Source organism: Lathamus discolor, chromosome 4 (assembly GCF_037157495.1).
Source record: "Lathamus discolor isolate bLatDis1 chromosome 4, bLatDis1.hap1, whole genome shotgun sequence".
Taxonomy (NCBI): domain Eukaryota; kingdom Metazoa; phylum Chordata; class Aves; order Psittaciformes; family Psittacidae; genus Lathamus; species Lathamus discolor.
Window position 1 is genome coordinate 93,424,199 of NC_088887.1, and position 24,567 is coordinate 93,448,765.

Consider the following 24,567-nt stretch of genomic DNA (forward strand, 5'->3'; position numbering starts at 1 on the left):
TGTGGAAGCCTAAAATGGACACATAGATGAAGCAACAGCCTGAATAGCTGAATAAAACCAGAAAGTTAATCAAAATAGCAAACCTTATTTTGAAGTATGTTAAGAAAATGGCTGTACAGAAGGAAGCCAAGTATTTCATCTCCCCTTAAAAATAATAAATCCCTAAAACAAAACCTGAGAATTATTTGTAATTTCCACCAAGTCACTTTCTTAAAGAGTATCCATTGCCCTCAGAAAGTATTTTCTTAAATTATAAAGAACATGAAAGAAACCATAGGCATTTCTGAATTGCATGTCTAGAATATGTGGAAGGTAAATCTTTTAATATTCTATTTTTTCTTGTTCTGCAGACCTTTAAACAAAACCCAAATTGAAACAATTAGAGAAACTACACAAACTGATAGGATACTTTAGCGCTGTGCTTTTTTGAAAAAAAAAAAAAAAAAAAAAGACAAATCTTGTCATCTTATAAAATGAAATTTATAAAAAAATAGATTAAAGAAACTGGAATTGTTTGATCTAGAAAAACTGAAATCTGTTTTAGACCATGATACCAGTTTTCATATGCATAAAGAAAAGCTACTGAGAGGAGAGCAACTAGCTGTTTTCCAGGTCAATGAAGGGCAGGACAAAAAATGACGCATTTAATTTTCACTCAAGCAGGTTTCCATGAAACAGTGAATTATCTTATTCTGAGAGCCAGACATATACAACTGAAAGGGTAATTTATTTTTCAGCGCACAAAGAAAAATGTATCAAAATGATGTCCATTCACTTCTGCTGGACTCCTTATAAAATAAAGTGGAACTGTAAAATGAGTGTGTGTGTCAAAGTCTGGTCCCACTTGAGCTATTGGCTTTGCTGAGATATGTCTCTGAAAAAATCCAAATTACATGTGGAAGTGCTTATTTTTTCCTGAGTCAAATCCTCAGTAATCTTGCTAATTTAGTATAAATGCTGAAGAAAGTAAATTCAAATTAACAATCATTTTGTGAAATTAGAATGCAATTTGAAGCCGAAGGTCAAAATGCACTTCAGAAAAAAATACAGTCTCATGCTGAGATAAAAATAAAAGGAAAATGCAAAGGGAATATTGTAACTTTGATGTGTGAGAAATACAAAGTTCTACAAAAAAAAAAAAAAAAAATACCATACACATATTCATGTGATGAAGGTAACAGTAAATGACCAACGTAACATCACTATGATACCACACACAAGTAAAATTGCCTGTGCTGCTACACAAAAAAAATACACTTTAAAATGAAATTGAATATTTTTTAAAATTATCTTTTAGTCTCTTTTTCTCTCCTTCTGTCCCTGTCTGTTTCTTCGTATTTTTTTCTTCTTCAGTCCCTGCCTGCTCATACTGAGCTCTTTCTGGCAGTAAAAAAAATATGTAAAGAGATAAATCTTTAATCCAATTCTGAGCACATGGAGATTTTCTGATCAGGCTTATGTTTGGCACAAAGTAAGTCCAAAACAAAAGAGAAGACAGAAAGATGGTTTAGCCTCTTACTGTCCTGAGGGCTCACTTCTGAATCCCAAATTGTTATGAGTTCTTATTGTCACTACTCAAAGCAGTCCTTAAGAAATGCATCAGTCTAGTGAGCCTCACACACTAGTATAGCAGTACACAGTGATCTGATGGTAAGAAGGGCCAGTATTGTGTATGACATGCAAAATATAATGTCTTTTGTTTATATTTTTAGTCTACTTCTCTGAATCAATTATATACTTGCCCTCCACCTGTGTAATCTGCTCATTTTGCTTACCAGTGCAGATCATCTTGATGTTTCCCATCTAATTTAAGGATTTACCTACGTAAATACAAGTCTTTGCTAACAGGAGTAATTACTTCAGCAGAGAAGCCAGTGAAGTCTATACAGAAACTTAAAGCAAATGGTTGTTACTTTAAGGAAACAGAGACCAAAGCATGTTCTTTTTAATGATGCTTTCTCAGCCAAAATCATTGCAAATAATGGTTACTAATTATTATTAATTAGTACTGCCATTTGTTTACTGCAGTATGTTTAAGACCCAGATGAGATAATTGCTTTAGTTATCAGAACATGTATGTGTTTTCTGGGATTAGTTAAAGGAACATTGCTGTTGCCCATTCACAGGGACTAGACACATCGGTCATTTAATTCCTAGTGGTACATCCAGTTGTCAAGGCCATAGTTTGAAAAACTATGCTTCCAGAAGGGGGACAATTTATTTATTTATTTATTTATTTATTTCCTAGTTTATCTGTAACTGGGGATATTGAAAGTATTTCAAAGTAGCAAAATGTGCAGGAGATATCATCCCCCATGCTTGTGAAACTGAAGTTATTTGTGGTGACAGCACTAAACGATCATCTCCACAGTAATGGTATGGACTGCTTGTGGCTGAGCCAGGGGCTGAAATGCACAGGAACAAGCTTTTCTAATTCAAGACACAGCTGTAAGCAACACTAAACTTTCTCCTCCATGAGTTGTTCTTTTTTGGCTTTTGAAGCCTTATATATACATAAAATGGGATTCAGCTAACATAAAATCTAACTTACAGATACCTTACCTAGCTTCAGGTCCCCTTTATACACATTGGGGCAAAATAGATATCTTCAGAGAGAAATGCATTCCATGAAACAGATATCTAAGACTGGCCAGATTAAACTTTTTGGAGGGGCTAACCATAGATTCATTCTGAGAGGATACTTTTTTTCTCAACATAGTGAACACACAATAGCTCCCATTTTGCACAATAAAAAATGAAGTTTCAAAACAATTCCAGTTACACTAAAACACAAGTCTCAAGTAAAAAATTATTTTCTTTGCATACTGGCTTCTTTGAGTGCAAGTCATAAAAATACACTAACTTTCAATGTTAGATATTTATAATTCTGAAAACTGAAAATCTTCTGATATAACTGAATTATTTCACATTATCCATAAGGATTTTAATTTTAAATTGAGAAAACATGACTCTGTAAAATTCTATAGAAGCTACAGAAAAGAATACAGCAAAGAAAAAGAAAAACAAACTGCCTATGTAAGAGCAGATTTATTATATTCCTGAAAGACAGAGGTGAAAGCACAAGGTCATTTGATTGTATCCAGATAATTGATTAAGTTCTGATATTTCAAGTTGCTCATTGCAGCTGGGTCACTTTGTTTATGCAAAGGAGCCAGAAAATTCTGCTGGGAATATTGCAGCATCAATAATACCCTTTCTAAGAAGCTTGCATCTTATACCTTATTAAAAAGTGTGCACACAAAAACAAACAAACAAAAAAAAAAAAAAACAAAATCCCCAAACAAAAAACCCACAAACAGCTTCTTTTTTGTTAAAAAGAAAAGAGCAAAAGAAAAACCCCCAAACGAACAGGAAAAAAAAAAAAAAAAAACCAGCAACAAATGAACAGCTCAATCCCAGAAGATTCAGAATTCAGAGAACTTCAGCCTATATTAACTTGAGCTAATAAAGGTATGAATAACCCTATTTGAATCTCAGATTGCTAATATTAAGAAATAGATTAACATCTGCAGCCTTGGATAGCGGTATCTGAGTCACTGAATTCAATGGGAATGGCTAAAGACTGCAGTCCATCTGTCGTGGTTTAAGCCCAACCGTAAATCAGAACCACGCAGTCTCCCTCTCACTCCCTCCCTTCCCCTCCCCCTCCTTTTTCCCCCTTCCCCGGAGGGACACGGAGGAGAATCAAAAGAATGCAACTCCCACAGGTTGAGATAAAAACAGTCCAGTAACTAAGGTATAACACAAACCACTACTGCTACCATCAATAATAATAATGATAAGGGAAATAACGAGGGAAGAAAATACAATTGCTCACCACCCACCAACCGATACCCAGCCAGACCGAGCAGTGAACTAGCCCTTCTGAGTAACTGCCCCCAGTTTTACATCCTGGGCATGACGTGCTGTGGTATGGAATCCCCCTTTGGTTAGTTTGGGTCAGGTGTCCTGTCTCTGCTTCCTCCCGGCTTCGCATTCTCCCTGGCAGAACATGAGACTAAGAAAGTCCTTGGTCAGGCTAAACGTTACTAAGCAGCAACTAAAAACATAGGTGTTATCAGCGTTGCTCCCAGGCTGAAAGTCAAAAACACAGCATTTGCAGCAACTACTAAGAAGGAGAAAAATGACTGCTACTGCTAAACCCAGGACACCATCTCACCACACTTTGCATATTTAACAGTTGTGCATCTAATCCAAATAAGTTGTGAATTTTTTCTGTAATGGAGAGTCTTTTCTGGAGCACACTTCATTTGACGCTAGCAGAAACACTTCAGGCTAAGTTTCACTATCACTTGATTTGAAACTATGAACAAGCTGCTACTGAAAGGCGTTCTTCCATCTCTTCCTGCCTTTCCCTGTCAGTTCCTCACTCTTGTGTCAGCAAAAGGATTTAGGCAGTCAGTTTGGCCGAGCATCTTGAAAACTAATTATTGTTCTGCTGGGTTAGCTTTAAGCTGACCCTCTTCTATGGAGAAATGAGAATTGATTCTGGAGCCAGAGGTAAGGGTGAGACTGCCCACTATTCGTCAGAAGCCCTCAGTTAGGCTGGTTTAAAATTTTATGGCATAGCTTCTTAATTAATCTATTTTGTTAATTGGGTTGATTTAAGATTAGGTTGTTTCTGACAGTGATTCCCCACACACACCCCGACACCCCCCTTTCCTTCTGGCCTTTGCCATGTTTTCTGCTGCTTCTTTAATACTAGCCTGTAGGTTTGGGCAGCTGGAAGGTGGTGGGGAGAAATACTTGTGTACAATCAGATCACCATTCAATTCACTCTGCAAGTCAGGGAACGTTACATCCAAAATTCAGGAGACAGAGAAAAAAAGACTGGCCAAAGGGTGAGGTGCAAGAAGTGCAGCAGGATCATAACTTCCCAAGGAAATCTACATATCAGCTTCTGTTGATAACAAAGCCTCAGGGCAAAATATTTAGAAAAAAAAAGAAAAATGTCCTCCAGAGTTACTTTTCTCTTTGGCGATTATAAAGACTGAGAAACTAGTTGAGTTTATTTATCTGATTTTTGTGATCTGAATCCCCCCCTACATGACAAGAAAGCTTTGATATAGTACATTAACTTGCTTTGTCTATTTATTTAAAACAAACAAACAAACAAGAAAACCAACAGAACAAAAGCACAACTACACAAAAAAATCTTTACAGGCAGAGTCTGAAAAACAAATCACTTTTGCCTCTTATCCTTAATTCCTCAACAACTGTAAAGAGGTTTCATGTCCCTTTTTTTTCCTTTTTAAATGTATTAACAACTGAAATTAAGATTGCAGTTAAATTAAAAAACAGTGACAAAAGATAAATAATATTGTATTCTTTCATTAAATAAGCAAAATGAGGATATTGCTGATCTGATGCCAGGTAGAAAATGTTCCCTTGTTACTATATTAACATCACTTTGTTTTTCTTACTTTACAGATGATTTTCAATAGGATAACATTTTGGACATGTCCACATCTAAAGCTGCCTTCAAAATTCCACAGTTGTGTCAAATGTGGAATAACAGATCGAACACATTGAAAAGAATTCAGAGAGAAGAAGCTTATGAGCTGAAAAGTGACTTACAGAGTTCAGTCCATAGGAGTGAAACGTAGTAATGAACTCAGGACTAATAATACGCACTGGAAGAGTCTACTGTATAGAAAGAAATGCAGCACACTACGTGGGCTAAGGAAAAGGATTTTGCATTCATCTTTGAAATATGTAAATGAAAAACGGAGCAAGTAAAATCTTCGCCTGGATTTTCAGAAGGAAGTTAAGAAGCAGTTTCTTAGCAGTTGGATTTTCAGAAGATAATTCAGGATATTTTTAAATTTGAGGAATTCTCCTACTGAGAGTTCTCAGGAAATCTGTATTTAGCTCTGCCAGCAATGCTGTATGTGAATTAAGGCAAGTTGTTTAGGTTAAAATTTTCAGAAAAATTTGAGTCTCATTTAATGGAACTGAGCTCAGTTACATTTCTGTTAGTTACAAAAGCCAAACCCCAATTTCCTTCCTCTAACTCTTGTTCCCCATTTTAAATAGCTTTGTCCCTCAGTACTCTCTTTTAAGGGAGAGAATATTCTTTTCTATCTTTCCACAGAGCTTGAATCTTTTGTCTGATTTGAGGTCCTGTATCCACATGCAAATTCAATGAAGGAGATAGATACATCTCTCTTCTGTTGCCTACACAAATAAATCTGCTCTGGATTTATCAATACCATTGAAATAAAATAAAAATTAAAAAAAAAGTATTGTGTCATGGTTTAAGCCCAGACAGTAACCCAGAAAACCATGCAGCTGCTCGCTCACTTCCCCCACTTCTTCCTCCCCCTGCTCCCGGAGGGATGGGAAGGAGACTCAAAAGAGTGTAACTCCCACAGGTTGAGATAAGAACAGTCCAGTAACTAAGGTATAACACAAACCACTACTGCTACCACCAATAATAATAAGTGAAATAACAAGGGAAGAGAATACAACCGCTCACCACCCGCCGACTGATACCCAGCCAGATCCAAGCAGAGATCTAGGCCCTCCACGTAACTGTCCCCAGTTTATACACTAGGCATGACGTGCTGTGGTATGGAATACCTCTTTGGTTAGTTTGGGTCAGGTGTCCTGTCTCTGCTTCCTCCCAGCTTCCCCTCCTCTCTGGCAGAGCATGAGACTCAGAAAGTCCTTGGTCAGAGTAAACATTACTGATTTTAGCTAGATTTTAGCTGACATAGATGCAACATATTGTCATATCAGATGTAAAGCTCCTTGCAGAAGTTAGTAGTGGTCCGTAAGAAAACATCTTAAATTAGCAGTGGTGGAAGACCAAAGTATATAAACACACACAGCTGCTGTGTATTTGCCAATATGATACTGAACCCTCATGAAAGCTAAAGATATCTGGAAGAACACCAAATTAACACAAATTAATGGTAGCAATTATTCTGTGTCACTACTAAAACTTTTTTGATTCTTTATATATTTAGTATATATTGCTATATTGCTAAACTAAATTAACTTAAGGGACCTGGTATTGGGGCACTTACACATGTAAAATCATATACAACTATATAAATATAGCCATAAAAAATAAAAATAATACAGCATTAGAAGTAAAAATGAATTAATGCTTTTAATTGAAGGTATATTAACATATTTTTCTTCTACTGTATTTCTTTATTATATCACCAGCTTCTTTAGCCACCTGTTCCTTGATTCCAGTTCTTGCCTTTTTTCAGATGTAAATCCATGGCTGATATTCATTTCATCTGCTGCTGGTGCTCATTTGCCCTCCTGCTTGAGACCTGGTTTCAGTTCCCTTCTAAAAACCTCTGGAAACACAACACAGGTAAAAGGCAAATCAGTTCAGGAAGGAACAATCATCACTTTGTCTTCATGGTATGGCTGCCAGCCACTAGCACATCTGTCATACTGCTTTGAAGAAAGTAAGGCTTTATATAGGGCCAGAAATACATTTACATAATCTCTTTGACAGTAAGTGACAGAACTAAAATAGGGTTTATTTTGAAATACGAAAAATGGTGAGCTCTGGGGTGAAAAGATGGGGTGGGAATAATAAGGCAAATATCGAAGCAGAAATAAGGGCAGATGGGCTAGACAAGTCATGTATCTGCTTAGCTAGTGGATAAGAATATATACAAATGTGCTTCTGAAAATGGGTATGTTTCTAATGATGTAGGTATTTTTCAGCAAAGCAAGAGCACTAGGAAATTGAAGTAGCAGAGCAAGATCAAAAAAAATGAAGTGTTCTGGAGTAAAAAGGTAACTGTAAGACCATGCATAGACTTCTGCTGGGGCAAATAGGAACATGCTAACTAAATGGGAGCTCTTAGCTTGTGAATGTTAGGAATATTGACACATGGGGCCTATAGCCATTGTATGAGCAGAGCTACTCTGTATTATGTAACACTGTATACATATGAATAACCCATGCACAACGAACCAATGTTTAAATGTTTGAAGAATTTATTCTGATAATATCTTTCCAATGAATACAATATTCAGAACTGAATGTTGTCAGTATATTCACATTATATATTTTAAGTATATTGCTTATAACATTGAAATTTGCGGTCAATTGCTGAGGTGAGTAGCTCAAGAGAGGACGCCTTCAAAACCGGAGCGGGGGAGAGATCAGCGTCCAGGAGCCTCAACTCAGAGCAGCAACAGCCACCGACGGAGCTTCAAGTCCTCGACAGGACCTGCCCAGGAGCCGGCAGCTCCGCGGACGCGAGCAGGGACTCACAGGGGGCGGAGCCAGGAGCAGCGGCACCAGCCCTGAGTGGGTAAAAACCTGCCCCAGGGAGTGAGAGCGACCAGGAGCGTGGCGAACAGAGCGGGACGAGGCAGCTCGCGCGGGCAGGCGGGCAGGATGGTGAGCACCCGGCGTATGGGCAGAGCCCGCTCTGGGAGCTCTGCTCTGGCTGCCCCGGCGGTGCCCAGCGTAGGCACCCAGACAGAGCCGATGAGAGGGGAGGCTGCAGCGCAGAGCTCGGAGTGTAGAGGGTGCCTGCACTGGCCTGGTGAGGGAAAGGAGCACGATGGGCAGGGCTGCAGCCGGTGCTCCCTGGTGTAGGTCCTTCTGCAGCAGGGGCTGAGCCGCGGAATGCTATTAGAGGGCTGCAAGATGTCAGGGTAGCTGAGAGGAAGCGGGGTTGCTTGCTCCAGGCCCATACTGTGCGGGGGCCTCAAGCTTCCCTTCCAGCTCATGAAGGAAAGAAGAAGGCCACTAACCCGGGAAGTTGGGAATTGGTGGCAAAGAATAATAACAAAAGAAGGAGGAAAAGGACAATTAAAGGAAAGGGGATTCCTCCTAAATCTGTTGTCCCCAAGCAGAACAGCTTTGCTGTCCTGCAGGAGGCTAACGAGGAAACGCACTTGCACCACAAAAAATAGATGATGCACAGGTGAAGATCTCTACTGGTGCTGCCAAGAAAAAGCGGCGGGTTGTAGTAATAGGGGATTCTACTTTGAAAGGGACAGAAGCACTCATCTGTCAGCCTGACCAGGTCTCGAGGCAGGTGTGCTGCTTACCAGGGGCACGGATCAGGGATGTTACAGAGAGGCTGCCTGCTCTAGTAAGTTCTACGGACTATTACCCGCTCTTGGTGATCCATGCGGGTGCTAGGGATATAGATAGTAGTAGACTGGGGACCATAAAGAAAGACTACAGAGTCCTGGGAGAGGTGGTTAGGGGCTCTGGAGCTAACATAGTCTTTTCATCAATTCTCCAGGATACACGGAAGGACCAAAATAAAGCTAGGAGGATTGGCTAGGTTAATAAATGGTTAAAAGGGTGGTGTCATAGTCAGGGGTTTAGGTGTCTTGAAAACTGGGCTAAGGCCCAGTTAGAATTAAACTTGGCCAGGGATGTTAAGCATAACAGGAAGGGATTCTACAGGTACGTAGCAAACAAAAAACAGAATAGGGACAACATAGGCCCCCTGAGGAAGCTCTCGGGAGAACTGGCTACACAGGATTTGGAGAAGGCTGAGGTTCTGAATGACTTTTTTGTCTCTGCCTTCACTGGCAAAGGCTCTGACTGCACCGCACAAGTCTTAGAAGGTAGACGCAGGGACTGTGAGAATGAAGACCTTGGGCCCACTGTAGGAGAGGAACTGGTTCCAGACCATCTTAAAAATCTGAATGCGCACAAGTCTGTGGGACCTGATGAAATCCATCCGCAGGTCCTGAAAGAGCTGGCAAATGAAGTTGCTAAGCCACTGGCCATCACAGTTGAAAAAAAGTGGTAGTCAGGTGAAGTTCCAAAAGAATGGAAAAAGGGAAATATAACCCCCATTTTCAAGAAGGGGAAAATGGAAGACCCGGGGAATTACAGACCAGCCAGTCTCATGTCTGTGCCTGGCAAAATCCTGGAGCACATTCTCCCAGAAGGCATGCTAAGGCACATGAAAAACAACAAGGTGCTTGGTGACAGCCAGCATGGCTTCACTGAGGGGAAATCCTGCCTGACCAAATTGGTGGCCTTCTATGATGGGGTACGGAACTGATGGACAGGGGTAGAGCAGTTGATGTCATCTACGTGGACTTGTGTAAAGCGTTCAACACTGTCCCACACAACATCTTTGTCTCTAAATTGGAGAGATATCAATTTGATGGATGGACCACTCGGTGGATAAGAACTGTCTGGATGGGCACACACAAAGAGTTGTGGTCAATGGTTCAATGTCCAGCTGGAGACCAGTAACGAGTGGTGTCCCTCAGGGATAGATGTTGGGACCGGTCTTGTTTTACATCTTGATCGCTGACATGGACAGTGGGATTGAGTGTGCCCTCAGCAAGTTTGCCGATGACACCAAGCTGTGTGGTCCGGTTGATATGCTGGAGGGAAGGGATGCCATCCAGAGGGACCTTGACATGCTTGTGAGGTGGGCTGATGCCAACCTTATGAAGTTCAACCATGACAAGTGCAAGGTCCTACAGCTGGGGTGGAGCAATCCCAGGCACAGCTACAGACTGGGCAAAGAGATTCAGAGCAGCCCTGTGGAGAAGGACTTGGGGGTGCTGGTCCATGAGAAAATGAACATGAGCCAGCAGTGTGCGCTTGCAGCCCAGAAAGCCAACCGTATCCTGGGCTGCATCAAAAGGAGCGTGACCAGCAGGTCAAAGGAGCTGATCCTGCCCCTCTACTCTACTCTTGGGAGACCTTACTTGGAGTATTGGGTACAGTTGAGGTGTCGTCAACATAAAAAGGCCATGGAACTGTTGGAACAAGTCCAGAGGAGGGCCACGAGGATCATCAGGGCACTGGAGCATCTCCTGTATGTAGATAGGCTGAGAAAGTTGGGGCTGTTGAGCCAGGAGAAGAGAAGGCTGTATGGAGACCTCATAGCAGCCTTCCAGTACCTGAAGGGGGCCTATAGGGATGCTGGGGATGGACTCTTCATTAGGCACTGTAGTGACAGGACAAGGGAAAATGGATTAAAACTTAAACAGGGGAAGTTTATATTGGCTATAAGGAGGAAGTTCTTTACTGTGAGGGTGTTGAGGCACTGGAATCTGTTGCCCAGGGAAGTTGTGAATGCTCCATCCCTGGCGGTGTTCAAGGCCAGGCTGGACAGAGTCTTGGGTGGAATGGTTTAGTGTGAGGTGCCCCTGCCCATGGCAGGATGTTTGGTACTAGATGATCTTAAGGTCCTTTCCAACCCTAACTATTCTATGATTCTATGAAATGTATGCTGTCATTATACTTAGACACGATTTAAATTTTCCTTAGATCTACTAAACACGATTTGCACTTTGAATTATTGTCAAACTGCAATTTGAATTGTCTCATGTGTAACTGATTAGATAAATCAGATGTTTTTATCTCCAGACCTTGATTATCAAATACACTTGGAACATGTCCTTTCATGAGTACTAACAAGAAATTTCTTCAGAAATATGTGTTAGTAAAATATAATCCACATTATCCACAGAATATAATGCAGTTTCATTTTTATCTATCTGTACATTGGTGTGGCAGGGAAATAAGAGCACAACTAACATATCAATTAGATCGTAGCTATCACCAGCTCTCAAGCAATTTTAGTGATTTACACTGAAGTGGAGAAAATGTAGATGTTGGCCTAGCTCTTGAACTAGGGATGGTCTCTGTAATATTATACGCCTTGTTCTTTGTGTCATAAACTTAGGAAAATAATAGTGATATAACCTGCCTCCAGCACGCACATCAACTTGACTTTGCTCTTGTGAATTACTTCTGGGGATTGTATTGCAAATTGTTTAGAATCCTGTTGACTGGAACAAATTCCATGTAATCAAGGGTAACATTTTACAATGGCAAATGAACCTTTATTGGAAACTTGTGTACCCATGATTAGAAAAATAAAAGAGTTGTTAAGACCTCAGTGCAAATAAAGACGATTTTCAACTTTATCAGCATCAAGCTTGTTCTTTTTACTGGGCAGTAATGTGCAAGCATTGATTGAAGAAAGTTGAATAAGAAGTCAAGTTGTTTAAAGTAGAAGTTATAGGCTCTGTTAGAATTATTAATCAATCTATTGTTTAAACAGTGTGAATAGAAATAAGTTATTTCCAACTCAACTCTTCCAGGTGACCTAAAAAGACAAAAAATTGTAAGTCATATACTTGCATAATGACAAAGGCTTCCTGCTTTTCTGGGCTTGCATATAATTGGATCTGCCTCAATTATTACCACGACTTGGGTCTGTAGTCTGGTTATCTTAAATTCTTATTTTCTGTTCAGGTTATACCTACTAATTAAGTTATATCTATTGTATCTATATTATATTGAGTTAAATAAAGATTTTGATATTTTTACATTTAAAAACTGAAATGTTTGGCTTTCAGCTTAAAACCAAAGCCAAACAAAAATATTCTGAGGAAAACAAACACTTCCGATTCAGGGTTTTCTGAAAAAAAAAAAAAACGAAAAAAAGGTGACCTTTAAAACTGAATTCTGCTTTTAATGTCTTACTACATAACATGATGCTATAGTTCTTCATATTTTCCTTTATGTAATTTATTTTTGTGTAAGTTTTTATGGGATTTTTTAACTTCTAGAGCAAAAATAACTAAACAAAGCACTTTATGCCCTCATTGTTTCTGAAGAGATAGGCTCCTCATCCAGATTATGCCTTAACTCCTTGCAAGGTCAGCTTCAAGACTTTGTAGCAGCCAAAGTAAATGAGAATAGCAAGCATAACACATTTATACATAGTGGAGTAGTACCTGTCAGACTGTATTGCTGCAGTCCTTATATCACTGATGTGAATTATATTTTTGTTGTCTGCAAATATCTCCAAAGACACAATGCACACAGCAGAGTGGAAGAAACTGACTTGTGCACAGAGACCTTCATAGACATGACTGTTTTTCACAGGAAAGGAATCAAAACAAAACCCTGGCAGCCAGCTAATCTTTGTTAAACATTATTTGATAACTGCTTTACTCAGCATGAATGACTCATTAGAAAGTTTATTTCAGTAAGAGAGAGCACTCTTACCGTCCTTCAAGTGGTACATTTTAAATAACTACAAACAGTGCAGCCAAGGAATTAATCAGATCTCTAGCTTCCCACCCTTTGTTGGAACAATATTCTTTAGTAATCTCAACAGGCTGTCCGCAAACTGCATTGACATTTTTTCAGATCCTCAAGCGCTATTTGCTTCTTTATCAAACCCTTGTGATATGCAAGAATGCTCTAGGCACTGAACAAGTCAAGAACCTCTCCTGCTATTTGCTCAAGAGTATTTTCATTGAGATATTTTCCTTTAATCAAAATAAATAGGCTGTTTCACACCAAAAGTGATCTTATTGACAGATCCTAAGAATGTTAAATGAGCAACCTGTTCTGTAAATGTTGCTTTTCTAATTTAAAATCATTACAGCACTGGAGCACTGACATGGTGTTATTTGTTATAATTTCTTGTTTGGTTAGTGTAAGCTATTACTGTGATTTCTTCTTTGATTTTAGCTTTATTTTAAATCATTAACACAGCATTTACATTTATATTTACAATCCTCACTGCGAACCAATGCATGGAAGTGAGCAGTATCAATACTGCTTTAATATTGGTTTAGACATTTGCTAAATTAGATCTCATAACTTTTCAATATTCAACAGATTCATGTTTCAAAGTTAGTTCTGTAATAAATTTTACATCTCTCTTGGTATTCACCTATTTTTATTTTTTCCATGTTACTTCGTAACACATAATAATGAAAAATGAGGCAACTATCATAAAATATACTGAATAATGAGATAACTCATCAATAATTTAAAAAATGACATTTTTGCATAAAATCCTTGGAATTTAACCTTTGCTACATTTCCAAAGGAAGTGAGAACCCATGGATTTGCAGTCAAATTTTTTAAAATATATTTTAATATAAAATACATAGAAGACATCCTATAGCAGGATAAGAAGATGGAGAAGAGCAGTGTTATGATTGGCTTCAGAAAATGCAAAAATTATAATATTAATGAAGATAAGAGTCTATAAGAGTCTCCTGTTACACAAGCAGTAGGTAAAGCTGCTCAAAATATATTTTTTGAAAATATCAGAAATCTGAGTCTGTTTTGTGGTCAAGACTACAAGAAGTATGACAATGCGTATGCATTTATTTTTAAACAAGTAATACTATGTAACTGAAGTATTCATGATAATTGTCGTGTATATATCATCTCTGTACATACTGAACGAAAAATAATTTAAACATAAAAAGTATTTATTCATAAAAACTCACAATACCACCACATTGTTTTTTCCCAGTATGATTTTCCTTTTTTAAAAATTTATTATGCAACCTATACTCACCAAAGAAGTTTTCATTTGCACATTTATATTACTTCCAATAATGAGATTTAGCATATTATCATACAGGATGATTATTTTGCACTTGCTCCTCCCCTCCCCCCCAAAAATCCAAGTCAACAATAAACCCCCACCAAGTATCAACAGTACAGCAGATGTAGGTTTTTTATTTTTCTTAAGAAAAAAAAGATATTATCCATCTACAGAAACACAGAAAAAATACCACAAGTTACTGTAGGCTTTCCCTGTTAGTAATCTCCCAATCTTGTTAATGTCACAGTTGATCTCCACCAATTTTTCTTACTCTGTTTCACTGTTACAAATCTGAAATTGTTTGGGGTTTTTTTATTTATTTATTCTTTTTTTTAATATTTTTGTTCTTTTTTCTTTTTTTTTTTTCTTCTTATTTCACGGTGTTGTGTGTATAGCACTATAAGAAATATCTGTTCTCCACCATGAAATTAAAGGGATGCCGTAAGCTTTCACTGATAAAGTGGGTACCAAGGAATTCAGGCTCACTTCTTCCATTACTGAGAATCATTGCTTTCCCTTTATTTCTGCTGCTGCTGTTGTATAAAAAGGCAAGAGGACTGCCAGTATTACACTTGTCCTGAGTAAAGTTGTGACCCGTTCTTCCACAGACATGGGAGGCACAAGGACATATTGAATCATACTATGTCAATGTAATATAGTCTGCTTTCTGCACTAACTCTATCATATTTTACTCCCCGTAGGCAGCTCAGCCCCACACAGCCACTCACTCACTGCTACCCTGATAAGATGAGGGAGTGAACCAGAAAAGTGAGAAAACTTGTGGGTTGAGATCAAGACAGTTAAATAGGTAGAGCAAAAGCTGCAAGTACAAACAAAACAAAACAAGGAATTCAGTCACCACTTCCCATTATCAGGCAAGTGTTCATCCATCTCCTGCAAAGCAGGACAACATCACACGTAATGATTACTTCAAAAAACAGACACCATCACTCTGGATGTCCCTCCTTCCTCCTGTTTCCCTCACCTTTTTTGCTGAGCATGATGTCAACATAAATCCAAAAGATAGCCCCATACAAGCTACTATGAAGAAATAAACTTTTTTCCACCCAATGGCAGTACACTGTGAGATCAGGGTTATTTATGGTCCGTTTTGATTATTGACTTTGGTTTTTTTTTACTCCCACATGTACATTTTAGAATTTTATAGCTGTCCCTTCTCAGAGTGTATTAATGTCTAGATGTAAAAAATGATGGTACTTAGGCATGCATGTATCTCCTGGCTATATACAGGTGCACAAACACACACACACAAAAGAAAAACAAACAGAAAACAATCTTTATACATTGTGGTGGGGTAGAATGAAGCACTACTCAGATTTCCAGTACTGTCCTTGTTCTGCAAGCATCTCACAGGTTCAATAGTGAAAAGGCATTATACTGTGCTGTCCTGGGTTTACCAGTAGCCGTTTTGCTCCTTCTTAGTAACTGATGCAAGCTCTGTGTTTTGACTTCCAGCCTGGGCAGAGAGCTGATAATACCGATTGTTTTTAATTGTTGCTAAGTAATGTTTATTCTGGCCAAGGACTCTGTGAGTCTCATGCTCTGCTGGGGACGAGGGAGGCCGGGAGGAAGCAGAGACAGGACACCTGACCCAAACTAGCCAAAGAGGTATTCCATACCATAGCACGTCATGCCCGGAGGGGGAACTGGAAGTTACCCGGAAGGGGCAGGCTCTCACTCTTCGGGGGGGTCGAACTCGTTCGGCGGTGGTATCGTATTCTCTTGTTATTTTCTCTTATCAATATTATCATTTGTGGTAGCAGTAGTGGTTTGTGTTATACCTTAGTTACTGGGCTGTTCTTATCTCAACCTGTGGGAGTTACATTCTCCTGATTTTCCTCCCCCTCCCTCCGGGAGTGGGGAGGGTCGGGGGGGGTGAGTGGACAACCTGTGTGGATTGGTTTAAACTACGACATGTGCTTTACTACAGTTAAAACTATATTAAAAAAGGAAAACCTCCATTTGGCTTTCAGAGACACAGAGCAAAGGATCTTCTTAGCTCATTACTCAGTAAAGAAGGAGAATTATGTGCAAGCAGTACACAAGTGGGAAAGCAAAGAAAAAAGCGTGGCTGTGTTTATGTTCGTGTTTTCTTGTTTCAAGACATTTTGAATTCTAAACTCAACTTCATCCCCCAGGAGTGCCCGGCAGATTAAATTTTTAGTCTTCAAAACATGTTTTAGCAGCTGAAAATGTTACAACAGCTAGGGTGGTGCAAAGACACCAAGCGGCCTCTGCAAAAAAAAGGTCTTCTGCTGTATGGCACCAGCTTATCAATAATCTGACCATGCCTTCCCATAACATTTGGCTTTTAGCTGTCATCATTCAAATGATGTTAGACTGTCTGCTTACTGTCCAGGAGCCCAAAGGAGAAAGCAGACGAGTTTTGGAGGGTACATGGCTGGGGAAACTCCTGCTGAAACTTAGGTGTGGTCATGCCACAGCAACTAAGTTGATGTTTCGTACCATTATACTTTCAACAGCAACCTGTTTGTTTCAAAATCCTTAACCACCTCTCACTGAGATTTACAAATGAAAACACAGAGGTCACTTACAAATTCAGTGGGAGGCAGACCCCTCCCCTTCCATCCTGTTAGTCGCATTTTTGAGGGCCTGAAAGTGTTTATGCACTGCCACCTGCTGCTTCTATCTCCTTGATCTGAGCTTGCTCTGCTCCCAGCAGGGCTGGCGATCTGCTCCTCTCTGTCTAATTCTACTCGTCCTCCTGCAGTTTGATCCAGAGCCCAATGGAGTCAAAGACTCCTAAGACTTCCTTTGGCTTCAGTGGATTTTAGAGTCTGCCAGATACATAATTAATTTATTTCAATGGGCTATGAATCAGGCTTTTTGTACTGCCAGATGTATAATTAATATTTCAGGATGAATTCCAGGTATCTTGCTGCTTTATAAGGTTCTTCCTACTGTCTCAGTTCCTGTCCCACATGTAGCAAGGTCATAAATTAAACCCTTATGTTCTTGTAAAGAAGCAGATCAATAAAATTAATAAAACAGTGATTCAATGCTTTTAAATACCTATCGGTTACACAAGAAAAATATCTTGAAGGATATTCCAGTCTCAAAACCAACAGCTTTTTCACCCTCAAACTTCCAAATAAGGTTTATTTTTTCATCATCTGATAAAATACATCTTTGACTGCAATTTTGTCATTTTTCAGAACTTGAGGAAGAATTTAAAGTTATTTATGTATGAAAAAGCACAGCTGAATTTACTGAAATGTTCTGGTATCACTAGTTTTATGCATTATTTTAAACATCTTTGTTACATTAATGATTAAAAGTGGATATCCTGAACAAGTGAGGTAACTGGAGTATTTCATTCTTTTGTGAAGGCTTGTCTTGAAATTAAATACGTTATTTTTTTATTCCCACAAAAGCAGCTTTTGCTTCCTTTGAAGCCCTAGACTACAACACAAGCCTGCAATGTTCTAGCCTGTTAAGAGGTCCTTGCTCTTCAAAACAGTGTAGCCTGTTACTCCCACTGTTACTCGTAATGCATCCTCTCACCTTTTAACTCTAAGGCAAACACCTGTTTTCCCCAAGGATCAGTTGTATACTAGAACAGTATCTGCTCTAGCCTTATGAATTAAATGTCTTCCTAAAATAAGCATATTTTTAAAAGATACAAATGAACTTGTCTGTATACCAATTTTCTTTCATACTGTTGGTTCTCCTTTCTGCACAAACTGCTGTATAAAAATCAGTAGATATTTGAGATAGTGAAGAAATATCAAAACTCTAATATGAACATATAAAAATAACATTTTTCTTTCACTGACCTACTACCTTCCTGGTTTTTGGGTGAATGACCCTGACTGTTTTTTTGGTTTGGATCAAACCAAAATATTTGCAAAGCTGCACTCTGAAGTTTCAACAAGTATTAGGAAAAAAAATCAAACAAGTTTTGCAATGTGTTTTTGTTGATGATTGTTCCTGATTCCCACATGACAGAAAATTGTATATAAAGAGTAACTTAGAAACCAGGTCTGATGAGCCCTAATGGTGTTATCAACTTTAAAAGGAAATCTGAACAAAAGCTTTTAAATTCACTGCAGGAGTTAGCTTTCTGATAGTAAGTTCTTTTGATTTCAGAAGAAAATTGTGAGCTTGGTAAATAAAGTCCATGTCTATGAAAATAGGTAATTTTTATTTAATGAGGGCAGCTCTTAACAATGCATGATCATCTTAATGAAATCCAAAAACACTTCCTGAACACCAAATTTTGAAAAACATGTGAGCACAAATGGAAAAAAAAAAATCTTTGTAATAGGATGTTTTATGTTCACTGCATGAAGTACTACTACATGGTTATCTATTAAAAAGCTGGAAAGTCATCAAAAGATTGTCAGGTACTTAAGTTCTCAAGTTTTGTTTTAAATCTTTAGGCAGTTGCATTAACTTGCGCTTTTCTGCTGCTCTGTGCTTTAAATAGACCATATGCAAAACATCCAGAGCTGTTACTGGTGCTTGAGGATGAATTCTATCCACTATTGCATTTTCTCTAAGCTTTAAAGAAAAGCTGTTGACACAGTTTAGCAAAAACACTTAGTCTCTTAGATATCACTCTGCTTCTGAATAATCTTTTTGGTGTACAGATCAAAAGGAAAGCTTTCATCATAGATCTTGAATTGGACTCTAATCAGTGCAGGAGTTCCATAAGCTTCAGTCCAAGACCTTTTCATTTTCCCCATGTGAAGATCAATTAGAGCATAAGCTTTTCAGAACAAACATCAGATTCTTTCAGTGTTTACTTTACTAAACAATGCAAAGCGCCACAGTTTTGGCTTCAAGAAAACAAACTGTAATTGACATGTTTGTCTCAGAGTATGGAAAGATCAAAAACAGTGAAATACTTTCACTGCTCAACTATGCAAATTGCATTGAGACTAAACTAGCCAGAGTTAATCCTGTGGATCAGGATGAATGCGCAGGTGTAAGATGATCCTCTAAAATGTCACTTGGTTTATTTTCAGTGTTACATAGGCAAAAATTGTTTGTCCTTTGATTTTAAAAAGGTGCAGCATTTTTCCCTTTTTTTTTTTTTTTCTTCAGGTGGCATATGTTTGTGGTTTTATTTTTGGGTTTTTTGTTTTTTTTTTTTTTTAGCATACGTGGACAGGAAAGGTTTATGGAAAAAGATGCTGTGCCAGAGTTCTGCTAAATGAGATGATATCTTTGGGAGGACTATATCTTTCATGTTTTCCCCCGAAGCACAAAATTCGTATTAACCATGTATGATGAGGCACTGTGTGGCTGGAATACTTGCTGTAAATAATATCAATTGCACGTTTGAAAAACTTATCCGAGAGTTATTTGAATCCAGCGGGGATCTTTCCATTGATTTTAAAGGGCTTTGAAATAGGTCTTTAGCCTTGTTTTCTATTCATCAATCATTCAGAAGCCAATCCTGATGTCTAGTTACTTGTGGTTACTTGTGAGTATTGGACAAATAGTTTGGACAAACAGCTTCTGGTCTAAAGGCTGTTTCCAAAATGTTAATTTGTTCAGTATTCATGATATGCGATTAGTCATCTACATCATCATGATATTACTTCTTCTGTCGAATTGAAGGACTGAAACTATATAAGCTATAGCATATATCCATGTACATTCTTTTAATGGAGCAGCTCATTGTGGTAGTATATGAATGAATAGTGAATAATAAATGTTGAATAGTGAATAATGAATAGTAAATAATTTATGCATTCTGGCAAGATTTATAAAACAAATATTCACTCATACTAATAGCTGTGAAACTCCTGGAATTGAGAACATTTTCACAAATGTACAGCAGCTGCAACAGAGTCTGCAATAACCTGAATAATACGGGATAACATATATGATTATATTTTTAATGAAAAACATACTCTTTTGTTTGCAAAACCAGGTCTGCAGTATAAAAGAAGAGGAAGGAAACTACATTATTGATAGGAAAACTGGCCAAGGGCTTTTTTTGGCTTCATTGCTTTCCTTTTCCACACAGCAGCACTCTGGACCTAAGAGAGTAAGGTTCCATATTTTATTCTTCATATAGTCTGAGTTAAATGCGTCCTCTGATTCAACATTTTAGTACCCAGGCTATTGCTCAGTAGCTTGAGAGAATCAACACAAATGTTATGACAAAACAAAAAAATCCTTTAAACTACATTTCTTTTGAGTCAATTGCATCACAAAATATAAGCATATCTCAGTGTCTTACTTATTCAGCATCATCTCCTTGCTGTTAGTTTCTTTTACATCTTTTACATTCACAGTTGCTTTTAGTGTTTAATTTCTTTTTCTAATTATACCTTAGAACATGTTTTTATTTTTCTTCTTTTTATCTTAGTTTGTTGGATCATTTAATTATATTTTATCTCTTTAATTTTCAATTAATTTTTCTCCATTTTTTTATTAATTCCTTTGTTGCATTTAGTCATCACCAGCCTTTTGCATTTTCTTTTATTTCTCAGCGTATTCTTTAATATTTCCAGATACCACTAACTTGTATTCAGCTCCTCTCTTTACCTGTCAATCCCTTTCCTCATTACATTTCCTTTTTATCAACAAAGTTGCCTCTTGCAAAAAGCTGGCAAATGATTTTGATGTAAACAGAACACTTCTTGTACTGCACAATGTACAGTATTATACACATGTTTATATATACACAGTATTATACGCATACAGCTATACACAATTACTACCTTGTAACGCACAACATATTATGAATTACGTGTTTCTAATGCTCACAGATCTTTTTCTACCCTTTTCTGCTACAAATCTTCTTTTTCTCATGTTGGCTAACTAGCCGATCTGATCCAGGACTAATTTTTAATAAATTCTGCCGGGCACTTTCTGACTGATAAGGGTATTATTTTTCCTAACACTTACTTCTAACATAAACTCAGAAACCTTCTCCACATATAACTTCAGATTTGTGTTCTATCATAATCTGACAATTAGAACAAAGAAAGATAAATTAGAACAGAATGACTCAGAACTAATCCTGAAGTCCATTCAATTACTGGCTTAGTGAGAAAACACTGATGTGGATTTATAAATATTTGACTTTACAAAGCATCATACTTAAATCCTATCCATTAGACATAATTAAATCTCATTAGTAATGTGACAATACAAAATACCTTCTAAGTCTCCAGTTTGTATGTGTCACAGACAGTGTGTGATGAACTGACCACAAGCCCCATTCCACATCCCCCTGCACTGCCGGTAGGGAGGAGGCAGAGAATTCAAAGTAAAGTTCAGCCTGGGAAGATGGGAGGAGTGGGAAGAAGGTATTTTAAGATTTAATTTTTATTTCTCATTACCCTGCTCTAATTTTAAGTGGTAATAAACTAATTTCCCCAAGTAGGGTCTGTTTTGCACATGATGGTAGTTGGTGAGTGATCTCTCCCTGTCCTTATCTCAGCCCTTTAGCCTTTCTTTATATTTCTTCTCCTCTCTCCAGCTGATGAGAGGAGTGATAGAGTGGCTTTGGTGGAAACCCGATGTCCAGCCATGGTCAACCCACCAAAGCTCTAGATCAGTGAAAAAAGAAATAAAACCCAAACAAACAACACAGAAAAATCCTAAAATAGGAACTTATTGCCCATTTTTTAAAAATTCTTACTTTTAAACACTGACAACACTTAAGCACAATCAAGTTTGTATTTTTTTTTTTTCTCTTAATTGTGATTCCTAGTAGTGGCTGAAAATGGTAAACTTTCAAATAGCTTATTTTTCCCTTCTATCTTAGGAAAGAAATTACTCAAAGTAGAGAGTAGAAATTTCACCAGGTTGTTTTCCTGAGATACAGATCCTTTGTATATTTGTATCCCAGGTAAAGGAGAGTTTAGAGCTGCACTGTTCAGTATGACACTGGGAGAAATTTCTTTCCTCACTGGGAGCAAGCCTTCTTGAAATTTCTTATTGATTAAAGGTTTGAAGAACATTACCTACAAGAAAAAATTAAATGTACTCATACTAATCATCACAAAAGTGAAAAAAACTGAGAGGAGTCTTTGAACACATGAAATCTGATGAAGGGAGGAAGAGGATAAACTGATTTCCAGGTCTCAACCTTTAAGATTACAGCCAAAAGCAAAGTGCTGAAATTGTAGCAAGCCAAATATATTTCTATTGATAAGGACAGAAAACCACAGGGAAAGCAGACTTCTTGGGAAAACTGAAGTTTTCTCATGAATACCCACAATAGGTTAATTTCTAAAGCAGGCTATATAAATATCTGCCAGGAATGTTACAGGCATATTAAGCCTTCATTAGGTGAGAAGAAGTAGATGAAGATGCCCTCTCACAAGTTATTTCAGAAAACTTTTCTATGATGCTATAACAGACAAGTCTGATTCTTCAGGACTGAAGCTCATGTAGGCAGATCCTTGTCAGTTTTACATTATCAGTTCAGAGCAGAAAAATATTATAACAGTGTGAGCATGGTATAACTGTTCAACCTGTTTTCCTTCTGAGATAGGCTCTTTGCTGCCTTGTTTTAGGAAGAGTTCCCCTGGCACCACCCTATGTAGTTCAAGTATTATGTAGACAAGCATTTGTTATGTCAATATGGATATAAATGAGATACATTTTCTTTTTAACTCCACTAATCATCTAAGGATTTATAGACAACAAAGAGAAATAGGCACAGAGTGTATGATTCATCTGACCTACTTTAGGTATCTATTTGAGCAAGCCGATTCTGTCCTTAAAGCACCTATTAATCTCCAAAAGTGGGACTAGGATTGCTATCTCAAATGAAAATACCTTAAATGAGATTCCCATCCATTTTTGCTAACCTTATGATGGTAAGGGTGATATGAGTACAATATAAGGGAGAATAAATGAGATAGGACTTTTGTCTCATGATAGACCTGATGGACAAAGTAACTACCCTCACAGAGAGGGGATTTATTTCAGGCCTGTAACACAGTTTGAGAAGGCCTGATTCAGAGCTACATCTTTCTGGAACTTCAGAACATTTTATATAAAGTTTGAGCTCTTTGCTCATGTTTTTTTATCTTTTCGTCTCATACCCACAACTTTCACAGATAAAACATGAACAATTCTCAGTCTGGACCCTGCTACAACCTAAAAAGCTCGAGAGGCTGTTCTACGATAGAACCATTGCAACATCATGACTGCAACAGATGAACTCATGAATTGAGGTCTTCAGGACTTAGCAGAATTGGATCACTAATCATCTCTAAAACTGTAACAGTATGTTACATTGGCCATACAAAATTAATAGAATTAAATTAGCAGATCCACAAAGAAGAACACTAATGACAATATGCAAAAAACAGACTAAGAACATTACAAAAATTGTAAATTTTATGCCATCAGCAGAGAAAAGGACATAATTTCTATGTACCAAGTGCACTTAGAGTAATGAAGAGGTCACTGGAATCTAAAGAACTCAAGAATATGCTTAAAATTGAGCTTCAGGGCTACTTTAGAAGAGAAGTTGAAAAATATAATTAGTTTAAATGCAAAGATGCACATTAAATCTAATAAAAAAATCCAAAGCAACAAAACCCAACACTCTACTGCCTATTTTAGTGAATAGTATAGAAAAATAAACTGTGATTCCCTCTAAGATTATAGATGTCACATGATATAAGTGGCAGTATCCAAGAGAATATACATATCACCAACGTTATACAGACTAAGAAGCGCTATGTCTTTCCAACCAAGAGAGCTTTGATGCCAGGACCATGTTCAGCATCCACCACTAATTTCCTATGTCATTCTCTTTTCCTTAGGCTAAGTGTAATGAAAATTGACCTATAGTAGATACTGAACACTGTCATTTTCTATAGAACACTGATCATGGTTATGCATTGTTCTTTTACCATTATATAAATTTATGGTTTTATTTAAATTATAATTAACTTTTTGAAATATATTTCATGACCACCAGGTGCTTCTTTCCTGTAATTAGAATCATAAAATAGTTAGGGTTGGAAAGGACCTCAAGATCATCTAGTTCCAACCCCCCTCCCATGGGCAGGGACACCTCACACTAAACCATCCCACACAAGGCTCTGTCCAACCTGGCCTTGAACACCACCAGGGATGGAGCATTCACAACTTCCCTGGGCAACCCATTCCAGTGCCTCACCACCCTCACAGTAAAGAACTTCTTCTTTATACTCAATCTAAACTTCCCCTCTTTAAG